This window comes from Notamacropus eugenii, chromosome 5 (genome assembly GCF_028372415.1).
Source record: "Notamacropus eugenii isolate mMacEug1 chromosome 5, mMacEug1.pri_v2, whole genome shotgun sequence".
NCBI lineage: Eukaryota > Metazoa > Chordata > Mammalia > Diprotodontia > Macropodidae > Notamacropus > Notamacropus eugenii.
Window position 1 is genome coordinate 25,619,618 of NC_092876.1, and position 19,525 is coordinate 25,639,142.

At 44.3% G+C, this 19,525-nt stretch overlaps 1 protein-coding gene across 1 annotated transcript in view; it reads left to right on the top strand.

Annotated features, from left to right (window-relative positions):
• The first annotated feature begins 1,833 nt into the window (after positions 1 to 1,833).
• Positions 1,834 to 19,525, top strand: part of RPS19 (ribosomal protein S19) — a 66,677-nt gene continuing 48,985 nt past the window's right edge. Inside the window, exon 1 of the mRNA XM_072607864.1 lies at positions 1,834 to 1,838. The gene's annotated coding sequence lies outside the window, so the exon portion shown is untranslated. The remainder of the gene's footprint in view (positions 1,839 to 19,525) is intronic.

A 19,525-nucleotide genomic window follows, 5' to 3' on the forward strand; every position in this document is an offset into this window, starting at 1 on the left:
TCAAAAACTTACTAGCTCTGTGACCCTGGGCAACTTGCTTAACCTCTCTCAGCCTCATCTAATATCATCTATAGCTTTAATTTCCTCATCTATAAAATGGGGATAATAATAGCACCTACCTCCCAGAGTTGTTATAAGGATAAAATGAGATAATACTTGTAAAGCACTTTGCAAACCTGAAGGTCCTATGTAATCGCTGAATATCATTGCTGCTACTTTAAATGCTCCATCAATTGTCTATGTTCTGAGATCTTCAGAGCTCTGACATCTTAAGTCCTACTTCTAATGTCTAAGAAGTGAGGAAGGGTGAGGAAAAGCTGGTTTGAGCTCTGACTCGACGCTTAGCTAATTGTCTGACTTTGAGCAAGTCATTTTGCCTCTCCCAGCCTCAGTTTCCTCATCTGTAAAATGGGAATGATAATGTTTGCTGTAAATAGGAGGATCAAAGGAGCTAGTAGGCATGAAGTGCTTTGCAAGCCTCAAAGCAGCATGGAAATGAGGCAGGGGTGGGAGTGGTATCATTACTACCATCATCCCACATTCTTTGGTCAGAGGTCCCCAAAGTTTGAGGACCAGCTCAAGTAGAAAGCTGTGTGTCCCTGCTGCCACCCAGTGGCCACAAAAGTGAAGGCATGTTCTTAGGAAACTCAGATGAAGATTCTGGGAAAAGATGCAGACCCTGCACTGGGGGGTTCTTCTATGCTAAGGGGGAGGGAGACAAAGCCTGGAGGCATCCAGACCTCAGGAACACCCCACTGCATGCAGGAGGCGTGTGCATCATGTCTTCGTCCACTTCGTTCTCTGTACTTTCAGAGTTCTGAAGTCAAGCTTTCTTTCTTGTCCTCATCCTCTGCTGCCATTTTCCCATGTACTCCCAGCCTCCTACCCAAAGTGTTTGGACAGCTCTGCATCTTCAAGCATGCCAATTGGCAAACTGGATGAAGTGCTGGGTTTGGAGTTAGGGAAACCCTTTGTTCTCTCCGGTTACCAAAGATCTCTTAATTGCCAAATCTGGTAGATTTGTTTCCATTCTCATCCTCTTTGACTTCCCTATAGCCTTTGACACTATTAATCAGTCTCTCCTTGACCCTCTTTTCTCCCTAGGTTTCCACACCACTCTCTCCTGATTTTCCTGGTACCTATCAGACCACTCCTTCTCAAGCTCCTTTACTGGATCTTTATCCAGGTCATGCCTGCTAATTGTAGGTGTCCTGGGTCCTCTTTTCTCCCTCTATACTATTTTACTTGGGGAGCTCATCAGCTCCTAAGGATCCAAATATTATCTGTATAGAGATGATTCTCAGATCGATGTATGTCCTTAAGCCCCAGTCTCACATCTCCAGTTGTGCATTGGACATGTGCAAAAATGAACTCATTATCTCCTTCCCACCCCATCTCAAGCCCTTCCCTTTTCCTGACTCCTTTATTATTGTCCAATTTACCATCATCTTCCCTGTCAGCCAGGCTTGCAACCTATGTGTCATCCTTGATTCTTCACTCTCTCTAACTCCCTATATTCAATCTGTTGTCAAGTCTTCTTGTTTCTACCCTCATATCTCTCAAAAATGCCCTCTTCTCTCCTCTGGCACTGCAATCGCTCTGGTACAGGGTCCCATCATCTCACTGCTAGACTGTTGCAAATAGCCTGCTGGTTGATTTCCCTAGCTCAAGTCCCTCTCTACTACAGTCCATACTCCACTAGTCTGACCATGTCACCCCTACTCAACAAACTTTAGTGGCTCCCTATTGCCCCTAGGATTGAATATATAATACTGTGTTTGACTTTTAGAGTCTTCCTGGTGTCTTTCTACCTTTTCAGTCTTCTTATATACCGCACCCCTCATAGAATCTGAAATCCACATACACTGACCTCCTGTTGTTCCTTGTATGGGACACTCTATCTACTGATTCTGGGTATTTTCACTGGTCATTCCCCATGCCTGGAGTTCTCTCCCTCTTCATCTTCAGCTCTTGTCTTCCCTGACTCACTCCAAGTCCCAGCTAAAATTCCACCTTCTGCAAGAAGCTTCCTCTATTCCCCCTCAATGCTAGTAATTTCTTCCCTCTGTTAACTATCTCCAATTTTTATATGTGTGTGTGTGTATGTACATATATAATATATACACATATGTATATAGAGAGAGTATACATATATATGTATGTGTATACACACATATATTGTACAAGGTTGTGATTTGCAAGTTGTCTTTCCCCATTAGACTGTGAACTGTTTGCCGGCAGGGACAGTCTTTTGCCTTTCTTTGTATCCACAGAGCTTAGCACAGAGCCTGGCACATAGTAGTTGCTTAGTAAATGACTTGAGTAAATGACCTGAATTCCAGTCTTACCTCACTTATTAACAAGTCACTTAACCTCTTTCTGCTTCTGTTTCTCCATCTGTAAAATGAAGGGGTGTACTTAGTGGGCTCTCTGGTCCTTTCTAGCTCTAAACCTATGATCACATGTTCTTTTAAAAGGAACATGACCCAAGTCTGCATCTATGCTGCACCCCTTCAAGGGACTCTGAGGTCAAATAGGCCCAGGTTTGATGCTATGAAGTGTGACCTTTTGTGGATTCCCATCCATGACGTTTTCTTCAGACAGGTCTGTGTAAAAGTGAATTTCTCCCCTTTTGTCTAGATTATCCTAGACAGAGTGATATAAGTATAGACAAGTCTTTTTGACCAAGACTGAGTCATCAGAGTCACATCTCCCAGACTCTCATTAAAATAGGGCCACCTCTCCTTATAATATTCTTTACTGAATTACTTGTTAACCATTGAGAGTTGATTTCCAACCTCGGGAACATCCATTCTTCCAAGAGCAGATAAGTGTTGAGTGGGTTCCATGAGGGGTCTTTGGCATTTGAGAGTGTCACTGACTCCTTTTTATTAATTATATGCTAGCATGATTAATAAAATGATTAATTACCCAGAAATTGTGTCTCTTGAACTTTTATGCATCACCCTACTCAATTGCCCCCACTTCCTCTCTTTCCATTCTCTTCTCAATCTGTGCCATTCTCTGACCTCATCACTCAATTGCAATTGCCCTATCCAAGGTTACGGATGATTTCTTAATCACTAAATCATATCGTCTTTCTTTAGTTGACTTCTCTGCATTTGTGACACCATTGACTATCCTCTCTTTCCAGATACTTTTTCCTCCCTAGATTTCCAGAACAAAGTTCTCTTCTGGTTGTCCCTGAATGTGCCTTTCCAGGCTCCTTTGCCATAACAGCATCCATGACCTGTCCCACTGACCTTGAGTTCCACCAAGGGCCCTCTTCTCATCCTCCCCAAGGAGACTGATGAGCATCTCTATCCAGGTTAACTCCCATATCTCTCTATCCTAATTTGGATACAGTCCTGTATCACCGACTGCTATTAACGTTCCAAAGCAGATATTCTGCAGACATCTCAGCCTCCACACATTCAAAACAGAACATATACCTGCTCCTAACGTCTCTCCTTCCACTGAGGACACAAATGACAGCTGGAAGATTTCTTGATCTCTCTTACGTCCACTCCACTGCCTTCCCTCTGTTAATTATCTCCAATTTATCCTGCTTTGTATATATTTGTTTGCAGGTTGTCTCAATTAAATTATAAGTTCTCTGAGGTCAGGGATTGTATTTTGCCTTTTTTTGTACATCCACCGCTTAGCAGAGTGTATGGTACATAGTAGGTGCTTAATAAATGTTTACTGATTGATTGAAAATATCATTTACATGGCACTTCAATGTTTGCAAATCACTTTACACATACTATCTCATTTAATCCTCCCAATATCCCTAGGAGGTAAATGTTATTATGACTCCCATTTTACAGATGAGGAAATTAAGGTTGAGCCAGGTCATGTGATGTGTCCAGGGTCACACAGCTAGAAAAGGTCTGAGGCTGGATTTGAATTCAGGTTTTCTTCACTCCAAGTTCAGCGCTCTATCGATTATACTACTTCAATTCTTTGAATCACCCAGGTTTGTAAACTGAAAGTCATCTTCCCTCACCCTAACCCATCTATATCCAAACAATATCTAATCAGAATTTTGTCTATTTTATTTCCATGATACGTATCATATATGTCTGCTTCTCTCCATTGCTACAGCCATCCAATTCAGCCTTTCATCACTTCTTGCAAGAGCATCCTAATTGGGCTCTTGGCTTCTAGTCCCTACTCTCTCCAATCTAGAACACATTTGTGTGACATTTAAAAAATTCAAGAGACATAGTTTCTGGGTAATTAATAAGTTTATGAATAATGCTAGCATTTTACCAATAAAAGGAATGATTATTTGACTATTTCTCTTGGACCAAAGACGACTCATAGCAGTGGGCTCATAATTTGTATGCCGTTGGAAGAGTGGGTGTTCCTGAGGCTGAAAATCAACTCTTGTTGGTTGGCAATTAATGATAGGTGGATCTATTCTAATGAGGGACTGGGAGAGTAACATCATGTCCCTCTTGGCCAAGGAAACTACCTCTATACCCAGACCACCCACAGCCTTGGGTAACCTAAACAAAGGATCTACCTCTACCCAAATTACCTCAGAACACATTGAGCAGGAATTCATTTTAGATTAGAAGTCTGATCTAATTAGGTTGAGTAGCAGTATCCAGAATGAGGAGACTGCTAATCCTGTCTTCCATCAGCCCTGTCCTTGAGAGACTGGGCTTCAGAAGGAAATAAGACAGAGAAAAAAACTTGTGTCTCCCCAATTTTAATAACTGACTATTAATATGAGACAGAAGTAATCATATCTCTCTGTGGGTTGGTAGTGCTGCCATAACAGGTGATGGGCTCCACCCCTTTAGAAGTCCTCTAGGAGACAACTGGATGACCAGATGTCTGGTTGTTTTGGTAAGAGAGGTTCCTTTTCGAGCATGGTTCAGAGAGATGACCTCTGTGGTTCCTTCCACCTCCAAAATTCAATTTTTATGTGATAACCTTTGCAGGACTCCAAAAGACCAGTTCACTTGAGGCTTGTCTAAAAAGCATCTTGACCTGGCCAGTCTCCATCAACAGCTGCCATGCTGCTCAGAATGCTATGTTCCTAACTAAGTCACTGGCTCATGCTGGGGAAAAGGAGAGGCTAACAGAATCATCACCACAAACATCTGGTAAAGGCAAATCTGGAACACTAAGTCAACCCTGACTGGTTTGTTCCTCTTCATTCTTCTCCAATCTAGGATCTTTCTATAGCAGATACAGGCACATCATTTATCCATAAAGTCCTCCATCCTGAACAGGCAGCGTGTGAGCAGAGCTGAAGACCAGACTGTCCAGCGATGCAGTTTCACTGAGCCATGGTCCTGCCAGGTCCCTTCTCTCTTCTTCCTTGGGCTCCCTTGATCTATGAGGACTGAATCAGAGGGTTGGTTTATAAGTTCAAATACCGGGATATCTCTTGTTTCCTACTTCCTAAATATAGAGGGAAGTTGTGTAGCCTAATGGGTAGAGCACTGGACTGAGTCAGGAAAATCTGAGTTTGAATCCTGCCTCAGACAGTTTATTAGCTGTACGTCCCTGTGTGTCAAAGAAAATAATATCAGTACCATATTGTGAATTTTGGACATAGATTATGATTTTATTTCCTATAGCATTAATCTCTAATATCCAAGCCATTTCTGGATCAGAGAGAGATGTCTAACTGGCAACATTCCCCCACACCTTCCAATATTCTCTATCCCAAGATGATTTAAGGAAGCATTTATGGGAATATTGAATAAGAAAAAGATCTTAATATGGTAAAATACAGTTTGGGGGATTAGCTTGCCAGAAGAGCTGAGTAACAAAATTACCATCCTGTTCCTTCCAGCATCACTCTCCTCAGAGAATGAGCCTTCCAGAGATTCCCACACCAAGGATTTCTTCTGAATGGGAGAGGCTAAATCTCTTCTGAATAAGACAAAAAGCCTCTTCTCTGTGAATGGTATAGAGGGACTTCCCTTGTCTAAGTTTTAGGCTAATCCCTCCAGGGGTGAAGTAGAGAAGACTTCCCCTTCCATGAATCAATAATCCAATCACTTTGTGTGGGGAGGGCAATATTCTAGAGGGGAGACTTATTCCTTATTCATTCCCTAAGAAAAGTGTTTTGTCCTACACACTTTCCTAAAGGTAAAAATTCCCCCTGTTGACTATTTCCCATTAATTTTGAGTCTATCTTATTTGTAACTACCTGTTTATATACGGTCTCCCCCATTAGATTGTGAGCTCCTCCTAAGCAGGGACTGCCTTTTGTCTCCCTTTGTTATCTCCACGGCTTAGCACAGTTCCAGGCAAGTAGTGGGCACTTAAAGAATACTTATTGACTAAATGCTTATGAGTTAAAAGGATTTTAGACTGGAGAAAATATTCTATCTGTCCCACATACTTTTAAAAGACTTTTAAAAATTCATTTTTTAAAATTTCAATTCCAAATTCTCTCTCTTCCTCCAATCCCTTTTCTTCTATTGAGAAGGCAAGCAATATGATACCCATTAAATAAGTGAGGTCATAAAAAACACATTTCCATATTTGTTTTTGTTAGTCACTCACTTTTCAGTGTCCAATTCTCGGTGACCCCGTTTGGGGTTTTCTTGGTAAAGATACTAGAGTGGTTTGCCATTTCCTCTCCAGCTCATTTGATAGATGAAGAAACTGAGGCCAACAGGGTGAAGTGACTTGCCCAGGGTCACACAGCCAGTAAGTGTCTGAGGCTGAATTTGAACTCAGGAAGATCAGTGTTCTATTAGCCATACTGCAAAAATAAAATAAAGTGAAAAAAGTGCTTCAATCTGTACTCAGAGTTCATCAGTTCTCTCTGGAAGTGGGGAGCATTTTTCTTTCTTTTTTTTTTTAGTGTTTTGTTTTTCTTTTTAATTAAATTTATTTATTTAACTTTTAACATTCATTTTCACAAAATTTTGGGTTACAAATTTTCTCCCCTTTTATCCCCTCCCCCCCACCAAACACCAAGCATTCTAATTGCCCCTATGACCCCTTGTCTCCGTCTTCTCTTTTGTCCTGTAGGGCCAGATAGCTTTCTATACCCCTTTACCTGTATTTCTTATTTCCTAGTGGCAAGAACATTACTCGACAGTTGATCCTAACACTTTGAGTTCCAACTTCTTTACCTCCCTCCCTCTCCACCCCTTCCCTTTGGAAGGCAAGCAATTCAATATAGGCCAAATCTGTGTAGTTTTGCAAATGACTTCCATAATAGTTGTGTTGTATAGGACTAACTATATTTCCCTCCATCCTATCCTGTCCCCCATTACTTCTATTCTCTTTTGATCCTATCCCTCCCCATGAGTGTCGACCTCGAATTGCACTCTCCTCCCCATGCCCTCCCTTCTATCATCCTCCCCACCCTGCTTGTCCCCTTATCCCCCACTTTCCTGTATTGTGAGATAGGTTTTCCTACCAAAATGAGTGTGCATTTTATTCTTTCCTTTAGTGGAATGTGATGAGAGTAGACTTCATGTTTTTCTCTCACCTCCCCTCTTTATCCCTCCACTAATGAGTCTTTTGCTTGCCTCTTTTATGAGAGATAATTTGCCCCATTCAATTTCTCCCTTTCCCCTCCCAATATATTTCTCTCTCACTGCTTGATTTCATTTTTTTTTTAAGATATGATCCCATCCTCTTCAATTCACTCTGTGCACTCTGTCTCTATGTATGTGTGCGTGTGTGCTAGGGTTGGAAGCTCAATTCCACGTGGACAGTCTCGGGCGGGTAAAGGTGGGAACTTCTAAATCTTAGAGTTCTCACGAGACCCCCCAGGAAACGGCTGGGAATCGAGGTGAACCGAGCTATCTCGTGTATTTCTGCCTCTTCCCGTGAGAAACGTGATGGGAGAGAGCTCTCCCCGCCCTCGAGATTGTCCCAGATTGGAGCACACCTAGTTACCTAACAGGCACGGTATTCAGATGCAAACTATGCCGCTGCAGAGCTTAAGTAGGATCAGGAAAGCCTGAAAGCTCTCTTGGGCGGGAGGGGCGCGGAGCGGACAGGACAACAAGGCTCCACTTTTCCTCTCTCCTCTCTCCCCTCCCCCTCTCTCCCCACTTACACTTCTATTTCCAATCTCTTATTGTAAGATCTTTGCCTCCTTGGGAGATTCTTCACTCCCTCCTAAGGAAGAATTCCCCTGCACTTGTAACCAGACCCTGAAATAAAGCTCAACCCTTGTTCGACTCTGGAACGTCCTTTCTCTCATACGAGCATCCGGTTTGGCCAACTGAAGACCTCGGGAGGTGAGGTAAGCAGACTCGGGTAGCCCACAGGCCTCTAGGCCTGGCACGTGTGTGCGTGTGTGTGTGTAATCCCACCCAGTACCCAGATACTGAAATGTTTCAAGAGTTACAAATATTGTCTTTCCATGTAGGAATGTAAACAGTTCAACTTTAGTAAGTCCCTTATGACTTCTCTTTGCTGTTCACCTTTTCATGGTTCTCTTCATTCTTGTGTTTGAAAGTCAAATTTTCTTTTCAGCTCTGGTCTTTTCATCAAGAATGCTTGAAAATCCTCTATTTCATTGAAAGACCAATTTTTCCCCTGAAGTATTATACTCAGTTTTGCTGGGTAGGTGATTCTTGGTTTTAGTCCTAGTTCCTTTGACTTCTGGAATATCCTATTCCATGCCTTTCGATCCCTTAATGTAGAGGCTGCTAGATCTTGTGTTATCCTGATTGTATTTCCACAATACTTGAATTGTTTCTTTCTAGCTGCTTGAAATATTTTCTCCTTGACCTGAGAACTCTGGAATTTGGCCACAATGTTCCTAGGAGTTTCTCTTTTTGAATCTCTTTCAGGCAGTGTTCTGTGGATTCCTTGAATATTTATTTTGCCCTCTGGTTCTAGAATCTCAGGGCAGTTTTCCTTGATAATTTCATGAAAGATGATGTCTAGGCTCTTCTTTTGATCATGGCTTTCAGGTAGTCCCATAATTTTTAAATTGTCTCTCCTGGATCTATTTTCCAGGTCAGTTGTTTTTCCAATGAGATATTTCACATTATCTTCCATTTTTCCATTCTTCTGGCTTTGTTCTGTAATTTCTGGCTTTCTCATAAAGTCCTTAGCCTCCATCTGTGCCATTCTAATTTGGAAAGAACTATTTTCTTCAGTGAGCTTTTGAATCTCCTTTTCCATTTGGCTAATTCTGCTTTTGAAAGCATTCTTCTCCTCATTGGCTTTTTGAACCTCTTTTGCCAATTGAGTTAGGCTAGTTTTCAAGGTGTTATTTTCTTCAACATTTTTTTGGGTCTCCTTTAGCAGGGAGTTGATTTGTTGTTCATGCTTTGACTTCATGTCTCTCATTTCTCTTCCCAGCTTTTCCTCCACCTCTCTAACTTGATTTTCAAAATTCTTTTTGAGCTCTTCCATGGCCTGAGCCCATTGGGTGGGCTGGGACACAGAAGCCTTGATTTCTGTGTCTTTGCCTGATGGTAAGCATTGTTCTTCCTCATCAGAAAGGAAGGGAGGAAATGCCTGTTCACCAAGAAAGTAACCTTCTATAGTCTTATTTCTTTTCCCTTTTCTGGGCATTTTCCCAGCCAGTGACTTGACCTCTGAATATTCTCCTCACACCCACCTTGCCTCCTGATCCTCCCAGCCAGCGTTTGGGGTCTGAGATTCAAGTGCTGCTTCCAGCCTTAGGGCTTTTGGCAGGGGCAGGGCTGCTATTCAGTGTGAGATTAAGTTCAGGTGCTGAGGTCGGGGCAGGGCCGCCTCTCAGGCTCAGTTCCCTCAGGGGGTTTATACACAGACCTTCCACAATGGATCCAGGCTCCTGCCCCCTTGGGAAGCCCCGGTCTGCAGCCGCCTCTCAGCTTCTACCTCCCGAGGGGGCCTGAGTTATGGGGGCACCCCACTCCCCTTTCGACCCGCCAAAGAGACTCTCTCACCGACCCCTGTCACCTGTGGGTGGAGGGACTTGTGCGGCCACTGGAGATCCCGTCCCTGAAGCCTGCTCGGATCTGTACCTCTCCGTGCCACGGCCGGGCAGGTCTGGGCTGGGTTCCGCATCTGCAGCATGATGGAGCTTTTGCGAGAGGTTTGCAGGTCCCTCTGTGGGTGGAGGGACCCGCGTGGCCACTGGAGATCCCGTCCCTGAAGCCCGCTCGGATCTTTTCCTCTTGGTGCCGCGGCCACGGCAGGGCTACACTCAGCTCCCAGTCCCAGCGCCCAGTCCGCAGCGCGAAGGACCCCCCCGCGAGAGGTTTGCTGGTCTCTCCGGAACAGAAATCTCCCTCACTCCAATGTTCCATGGCCTCTGGGTGCAGAATTCGCCGTGAATTACTTCCCTGTAGCCATTCTATGGGTTGTGGGTTTGGAGCTATGTGTATGTGCATCTTTCTACTCCACCATCTTGGCTCCGCCCCCCCCCCCCCCCCCCGGGGAGCATTTTTCATCAGGAGACTTTTGAAATTGTCATGGATCGTTGTATCAGCTCTGTAATTAAACATAGTGATGTCACCATTCATGATGTGCTCTTGTAACCAATCATACCTTGCTCCCTGCCCATGAAATCCTGGTCTCTGTTCTGTACTCCCCATGTAAAAGAGAACTGCTCTGCTTATTTGGGATCTTAGCTTTGTTGAGGAAACTGAGATCCTATTTATTGGCAAATTTGTGGTTTACTAGTAAGTTGATTGTGCTTGGAACTTTGTGTCTCAGTTTGCCTTATTTTAATTGTTACAATGAAAAGGCCCTGTGGTGCTTAGGATTCAGCAGAAAGATGGATGACAAAGCTCTGAATCCTTAGTGATCAGTTGCCAGGTGAATGGTAAGGCCCAGTGGTGTACCATCTTACCAGAAGGCTTATCGTTGGTGACTCCCTGTTCATCTAAGCAACATTGTGTCCTTGTCAGTTCTGCTTCTGGATGCCTGAGCCCACAACCCTTGAGATGGGGAGATCCTGGTGGGATCTGATCAAGAAATAATGAGGGACCTTGGGAAAAGGGATCCCACTCTAGCCTCCTCTGCTCAGCCCTGTGGCACCTAGTAGTGAGACCTCAGGGTGGCTAGTTCTAGAGGGGACATAGCACATTGAGTCACTAGCTAGTATGAAGGATCTCCTGTCAATGGGGACCAACATATCCCATATCTCAGTTCTGTCCATGGTGGGGCTAGCCCAACCTTGCTTCCCACCCCCAACCCTGTTCAGTGAAGAGAGACCCCAATTCCAGTCCAAGCCTAGACCCCTCTATATCCCAGTCCAAGCTAGAATTTGGGGAATATGACTTCGGGAAGGCTTCTTGTCACAGAAAAACTTGACCCTGGTACCATCTATTCCCCTGAAGCCCCAGGATACAGAAGAGGAGGCATTCTTCCTTTTCACATAACAGTTCCTTTTCTAACCTACTTTGGAGGGCGTTGGTCCTCCCTTATTGTGTTCTATCCAATCCCTTGACTTTCAATCAATTGGGACTCCCCCATGTTGGTGTTAGAGGGGGACTGACTTATGATAACAGGGTCTTAAAGGAAACTCTGCCTCCCCGGTGGAAGAATGTGGGTCCTCCTTCCCCATCACCTGCCCCCTCAGAGGCCTCTGCTACCTTGCCATCATCTCCAGGAGGAGAAAGAGGCAGGATGGACCTGCTTATCCTACCCTAGACTATGGGACATGTCCTGCCTCTCCTTATGGGACCCTGAGCTGGGCTGGTAAGTGAGAGAACCAAGCAATGGATGTCTGCCAGGGACCCCTGAGCATTCATGGGATGAAGCCTGGAGGTAGTGTTATGTGCTGGTGGTCAGAGTGAGGCATTGGTGAAAGCAACCAGCTCCAAACTCCCAAGAGCTAGTCTGTGTCTGATCTCTGGCTTTCCCCTCCCTGGGGAGCAAGTGTTTTGCCTTATAGGCTCAAGGTTTTCCTCAAACCCTCATTCCTCAGAACCTAATCTCCATCTCAGGCCTAGAATGTGGGATGCCCCAAGACCAGAGGGTCATCGTTTACCTTCTATTCTGTGGGACTATTTTTCAGAGCAGGAAAATGAAGGGTTTCTCAGGTAACCTGGGTCACCTTTCTACCATATCCTGTTCTGTCTCTCTGGATATCTCTGCTCTTTTCTATGGGATCACTCAGCCCCCTTTCCCCAAAGGCTCTCTCATCATTTCCCTCAGCATCTCCCATTCCTAGAAGAAAATGTAAGGATTTACTGGAGGTACTTCTATAGTTCACACACTGAGAGTACTAGGTGCAAATCTTCCTGATCTGGGAACCTGAAGAGAATGACTTCTTCCTAATTCAAGATCTGAGGAAAGAAGGTGCAAATCAATATTATTATGCAAGCCCCAAGCCTCTGTAAAGCCTGGCACAGGCATCATCACAACACCGCTCAACTTGACTCCATCTCCGTGACCAGCAGTGAAGAGGTCCCTCCAACTCCCAGAACCACCCTCCCCTTCTCAGCCTAGCCCTGGGCACTGCAGGATGCCTCTGAGTTGGGCGGGACTGGGGGGGACCAGTGACCCTTCTTACCTCTGCTTTCTATCATGCTCCAGAACCACAGGAAGAGTCAGGTTAGAGGAGGTGGCTATCATGGGAGGGGCCCTGGCCCCAGAAGCCAGGTCTGGATTGCCCTGCCTGCTCCATCAGTCACCCCTAGAGGGACCTCCCTTCTTTCCTTCTCTTCTCTTACTTACAGGGTGAGGAGGGAGTCTCCAAGGGCAAGGAGAGGGATTTCTATTCCCCTTTTCCTCACCCCAGACTTGCTGTCTCCCCCACAATCCTGTGGGTCTCAGATTCTACACATGACCCAGCCTAGTCTCCTCATCTTTTGCAGCCTTCAATATCCCTTGTTGAATCTTAGGATTAGGAGGGAGACACCCTCCTTGGGGTTCTGAGTTTGTGACTGATGGGTAGCAATTAAGCACAGACAAGGAATGGTTCCTGACCTCTTACAGCCCAGTCTTCTAAAAAGTGTTTGGATAGGCTGCTTTATGCCTCCTGGAAAGCAAAATTTTACAAATGCCCTCTGAAAATTAAGACTTTTCCAAGTGTCTGTCTTTGGTGTCCAAGGAATCCACCTTACCAACATCTAGTTCTGGCTTTGAGGGAGATCATAAATTGTTCTCTCCTCTGGTGCTGGCTATAAAGTCTGAATTCTCTCTACAGCCCTACCTGATGGGGCTTTTCCTCTCTCTCCAGTCACTTCTACTGGAGACCCCAGCCCAGAAAGACCAGACTCACTGGACTCCTGAGTCTACCCTGGTCCTAGATTCCCAGCTTTTCTCCATCTCCTCTATAGATCTGTCCTTGGTACTATCTTTCTGCCTCATCCAGAAAATCAGCATCTGTATGGCCATGAGAATCTTGGTGGAGTACCAAGGGTCAGCAAAGACAATGTTGTCAGGAGGAGGGGAGAGAGCAGATGTCCACAGAAGATTCCACAACACCTGACCAGTCTGATTCCACCTCCCTTTTCCTTTTCAAGTTAAACGTCTTATTGAAAACTTTATATAGCAGAAGTTGTTTATAGTTAACATAATTTCAGCGTACTAAAGAGCATACCCTGTTCCACCTGCCATGATTCCAAAGGACTGATGATGCTTGATGGAATGTGCCCCCAACCCTCTGACAGAGATGTGATGGACTCAGGGTGTAGATCAAGACACCTATTATTGGATATGGCCAATATGGGAGTTTGTTTTGCTTGACTATCCATTTTTTTTTTTTAACAAGGATTTTGCTTTTCTTTCTCAAGGAGAGGTAGGGATATAAGTTCATTAGATAGGGAGCTCCTTGAGGGAGGTTGTCTTCTTTTTCATAAATTATTTCCCCAGTTCTTAGCACAGTGCCTGGACTATAGCAGATGCTTAATAAATGTTTATTGGATTGGACATAGAAAAGAAAATAGTTTTTTGTTCATAAAAAATAATTTAATATCAAAAAGGAAATAAATGCTTATTAGTCAAGGAAAATAATTTAATTAAATTTGGAGAAGAAAAATACAGTTGTGTGCCCATCACTTTGTTTTTCTTTGGATATTTCTTATTCCTGGACAAATGGAAAGATGTTTGGTTAATTTACAGGATGAAGAATTTGCAGGAAATGGAGCGGGGGAGAGAGTAAATGAGGAACTCCAGATTAGAAAGGCAGCAGAGCCCAGTCCCTCCTCCCCAAGTCTGGCGGCGAGCCAGGGCTCTGTGGCTGCAGGCTGACTGATTGATTCTGGGGATCAGAGTTGCCCATGTTTGCTCCACAATTAGCATAAAGGTTGCTCAGCTACTTAGCTCAGGACACAGCTGCTCCCAGGGAGCTAGCCCTCCTCCCTTGGCACTGCCCCTTCCTCACCAGCTTCCCCCTCTCCCCTTCACTCCTCCCTGGGGGTGTTTTCTCACAGCTTGCACCCTCGGCTGATGAAGCCACTCCAAGAAGGTTACTGCAAGGATTTTTGGGCCTCAGGGCAGTTCATCACCTTGGGTACTGATCTAGTCCAGGGTAGCCCTGGACAAAATTCCAATAGCAAAGCTCACTTTGTAACAAGGAAATGAGTTCTGGAGACATATTTTTTTTTGGTGAGACGGCAAGGTAGAGGTGGGGGAGTACATGTGATGAATGTCAGGGGCAGGTTGACAGGAGCAGGGCAGGATCCTGGCAAACTCAGATTAGGGAAATTGGGTTTTCATTGCCCTTAATCTGCTCAAAGGGCCAGAAGTTGTTCCATCCAGAGGAGCTGAGCCTGGCACCCCTCCCCAAGTGCCCAAAGGCTATCTGTCCTTGGGCAGCAGACTGACTCCTCTCCACGAAACCTATGTTTGGAGGGCAGGGCTCCCTCTCTGGGTCACTCACCCACCCATAGACCCCTCTTTCAGTCCATTGGAGCCCACCAGAGTTCCTGTTTAGGTAACTCACTCTACTCCATGTGCCCTGTGTCTAGGACTGTGGGATACCAGAGAGGGAGGACTGGACTGGACCTGGTTCAGAGAGAAAGTCTGAGAGGGCTGAAAGGGAAGGACCACTTACCTTGGAGAGATAACAAAATGAATTGGCAGGAGCTGGGCCAGTGTTGGGTCTTCATTCAAAAATTATTTTAAAAGTGACCCTGGGCATGCCACTAAACCTCTGCCAGCCTCAGTTTCCTCATCTGTAAAAGGGAGATAATAATAGCACCTGCCTCATAGAGTTATAGTGAGGCTCAAATGAGATGATATGTACAAAGTGCTTTGCAAGCTTTTCACTTTTAAGAGCAAGCCCCTTTTCTTGCCTCACATATTTCCCATAGAGGGCTTGGCTCTCTGCTTTCTTGAAATCTCTTATGTCAAACACTGGGACCAATTGTCCCAAAGGCTACAGGACCATAGTGTTATCCTACCTACTGTCTTAGGGTCACTAGGTGCCATATTGCATAGAATGCCTGGCCTGGAGTTGGATTCCTCTTCCTAGACTCAAATCTGCCCTCAGACACTTACTAGCTGTGTGACCCTAGGCAAGTCACTTCACCCTGTTTGCCTCAGTTTCTCCATCTGTAAAATGAATTGAGAAGAAAATGGCAAACCACTTCAGTGTCTTTGCCAAGAAAACCCCAAATGGGATCATGAAGAGTTGGGCAGGATCGAAAAATGACTTGAATAACAACCTGCTGTCTCAGGAGGGATATCTATATGCAGTAATTATGTAATAATTAACAATTATTATATTATTGTATAAATTGTATACAAAATATTGTATTACATATGTAATAAAAATAGCCACTGAATTCCACAAAGTCACAGAAATTGGTCATCGCAAAAGTTCTTCTCAGCAGCCATATATGAAGGAACAGTAATGTGCTGGTTGCTTAGGGAGCATCAGGGCCATGTAATCTGGCTTGGTGGCTATGCTCAGTGTACTTATCTAAGGGTCTGAGAACACACAGCACCAGCCAGGCTCTTGTAGGGTCTTTCCCAAGGACTGGGTTTTGGTATAGAACAACCATTGTCTCCTCCCATCACATCAATGCTGAACTTGGAACCAGAAAGAATTGAGTTTCAAATCCTACTTCACTTCGCTGAGTGACCCAGGGCAAATCACCTCCCCTCTGTCTGTCTCAGTTTCCTCAGCTGTAAAATGGGAGAGATGGCAATAATGACACCTACCTATCAAGGTTGTGACAATCAAATGAGATATTTGTAAAGAGCTTAGCATAGTGCCTGGCACATGGTTGTCACCCAATAAATACTTCCTCCCAGAATTCTCATGGCGTTTGTCTCAGCTCTCTCTACCTTTTGTCCTTTGTGCCCTGGGATGGGTTTTCAGAGGCCAGTCCCCTACTCACCATCCTTGGGATGAATTGCCTGGGTTGGCATTCTCAAGAGGCTTGACCTTGCCTGCAGACTCCTCTGAGCCCCTTGTGAAGGATAAAGTTGGGCTCAGTTCCCCAGGACTGACCACTTACCTTGGCTGGTGCTTGTGAGAGGGTGAGGTCAATGGTTCTTTGAGTAATCAAGCAATTAATAAAGTTATTAAGTACCTACTATGAACTAGGTACTAAGTGCTAAGTGCTGGAGTTACAAAAAAGAGGCAAAAGATTGTCCCTGCCCTCAGGTAGCTTACAATCTAATAGAGAAACAACCCACAAACAGATACCTAAAAACAAGCGATGTAGAGGACAGATAGGAAATCGTTAACAGAGGGAAGGCACTAGAATGAAGAGGGATTAGAGAAGACTTTGGGGAAAAGGTAGGATTTTCCTTAGGATTTAAAGGAAGCCAGGGAAGTCAGCTGGTAGAGTTGAGTGGATTCAAACATCAAACATCTGACTGGTGGACAGGCTCAGGCATCTGTTGTTATCTGTGGCAGAATCGGGGTAAGCATCCAGCAGCCCCCACACTTCTCTTGTGCTGCTTTGGGACTCTTGGAGAGCGCTCGCAGGATGGTACTTGAGTCCAGTCCCCCACTAGAGGAAATGCAGCCCCTTCTCTCTCTGGGGGCTGGAGTTTTTCTTCAGACCATCCATCTGAAGGAGTTTCTAGGCTACCCTAATGCAAGGCAGATCTGTAAGTCAGTGGACAAGCATTTATGAAATGCTTCCTATGGGCCAGCACAATGCTAAGTGCTAGAGATACCAAAAAAAAGGGCAGAAAAGGTCTGTACCTTGAAGGAGCTCACATTCTAATGGTTTAGCCTGGAACATGGTTGTTGTTCAGTTGTTTTTCAGTCCTGTCCAACTCTTCATGACCCCATTTGGGGTTTTCTTGGCAGAGATGTTGGATTGGTTTGCCATTTTCTTCTCCAGCTCATTTTACAGATGAGGAAGCTGAGGCAAACAGGGTTAAGTGACTTGCCCAGAGTCACACAGCTAGTAAATGTCAGAGACTGGATTTGAACTCAGGAAAATGAGTTTTCCTCACCCCTAATACTCTATGCATTATGGTGCCACCTAGCTGCCCAGCCTGGCACATAGTAGGTGCTTAATAAATATATAGGATCAAACAGAAAATCAATGATATTGAAATACAGTTATTAAAAATCTTCAGAGATGTCAAATTAAGACTCTAAGGGATAGCTCTCTGGGATGGTGGAGGGATACAGAGGGAAATGTAAGCAATGTGAAAACAGAAGATATTGATGACATTTAAAAAAACATACATACTGTATAAGTTGGGTTTTTAAAAAATATTTTTAAACATTCATTTTTTAAAAAATATTTTTAAACATTCATTTAAAAAAATTTCAAGTTCCAAATTCATCCCTCTCTGTAGGCTCCCCTCCACTCATTGAGAAAGCAAGAGAAATAATAACTGCCATACATGTGAAATTACACAAAGCATATTTTCATATTAGCCATGTTGTGGGGGAGTGCAAGAAAAGTCAAATAAAAACAATGTTTCAGTCTCTACTCAGATGCCATCAGTTCTCTCTGGAGATGGATAGCACTTTTCATCATGAGTCATTTGGAATTGTTTCCGATCATTGACTTGTCTTGATCAGAGTAGCCAAATCTTTCATAGCTGATCATATTACAATGTTGCTGCTACTGTGTACAATGTTCTCCTGGTTCTCCTCGCTTCACTCAGCATCGGTTCATGTAAGTCTTTCCAGGTTTTTCTGAAATCGCCCGTTCAGCATTTCTTACAGCACAATAGTATTTCATCACAATCACATAACCACAACTTGTTCAGCCATTCCCCAATTGATGGGTATTCCTTCAATTTCCAATTCTTTATCACCACCAAAAAAAGCTGCTATAAATATTTTTGTACATAGGTTCCTTTCCTTTTCCTCTGATCTCTTTATAGAACTAATAGTGGTATTGCTGGGTCAAAGGGTATGCAGAGCTTTATAGTACTTTGGTCACAGTTCCAAACTGCTTTCCAGAATGAATGGACCAGTTCTGAAAAGTGGTTGTTAAGTATTTACCAGAATATTCCTGGAAATGAGTGTCTTGGAAAAGGCCCTGGCCTAGGAACCAGGAGACTGGAATTTCCTTCCCAGCTCCATTAATCAAGCACTAAACATTTATGAAGCACCTACTGTGCTAAGGGCTGGGGGTGGAAAAAGAGGGGATACTCAAAGAACTTGCAATCTGATAAGGGGAGATGACATACAAACAAGTACAGAGTGAGAGAGGGAGAGGAGAGATCCATACATATCTATACATATATAAACAAATCTACATATACAAACATATATGAACTATGTACAGAATAAATAGGAAAAAAATTAACAGAGAGAAGGCACTAGAATTGAGAGGGGTTAGGGAGGCATCAGTGACACCCTATGGGACCTTAGTTTACTTCTCGGTCTTTGTGTTCTTACTGGCTTTCTAGCCAATGGACCCGGGAAAGAGAACCAGAAGAAGAGAGTGATTTCTCTCCTCAATTCCCCAAGCTGCTCTCCCTCCCCGCAAAGGCCTGAGTGCTTCTGACTCTGAGCACCGCTCTTATGGGTGCCTCCTGCCATCTTCAAACTCCCTCATTCAGCCTGTGGGCTGGGATGGTGGTGGTCTCACTGGAATAACGGAAGGAAGGGAGTAAAGCACAAAACGCTCACTCCTTGCCCCTCATCCTGACCCAGTTCTAGGCAGTGCAGAAACACAGGTGGGCTGGGACAGCCCTTAGTAAGCAATCAATCTCCCTCTGTTGAGGATTTCAAATTCAGCCCATACGTACCTGGATTGTACTTAGTTGTATGTTGTTCCCCACCCCCCCCACCCCCCACCCCCCACCCCGCCATTAGACTGTGAGCTCCCTAAGAGCAGGGTCTGTCTTTTACCATTCTTTATACCCCCAGACCTTAGCACAGTGCCCAGCATAGTATTTATTAAATATCACCTAGTACACCAGGTAATGAGACAATCTCTGCTATCAAGGAGTTTACATTCTGCACAAAATATGTGTACAAGATACATGGTAATTTGTGGAAAGGGGAGGAAGAAACTTTGGGAGGGGGATCAGGAAAGGCTTGGTAGTGAACGTGTCACTTGAATTGAATTTTGAAGGAAGGAAAAGATTCTAAGAAGTGGAATTAAGGTGGAAGTGTATTCCAGGCTTGGAGGACAGTCCATACAAAGACCTGGAGGCAGGGATGGAGGGGTGTGTGTGTGTGTGTGTGTGTGTG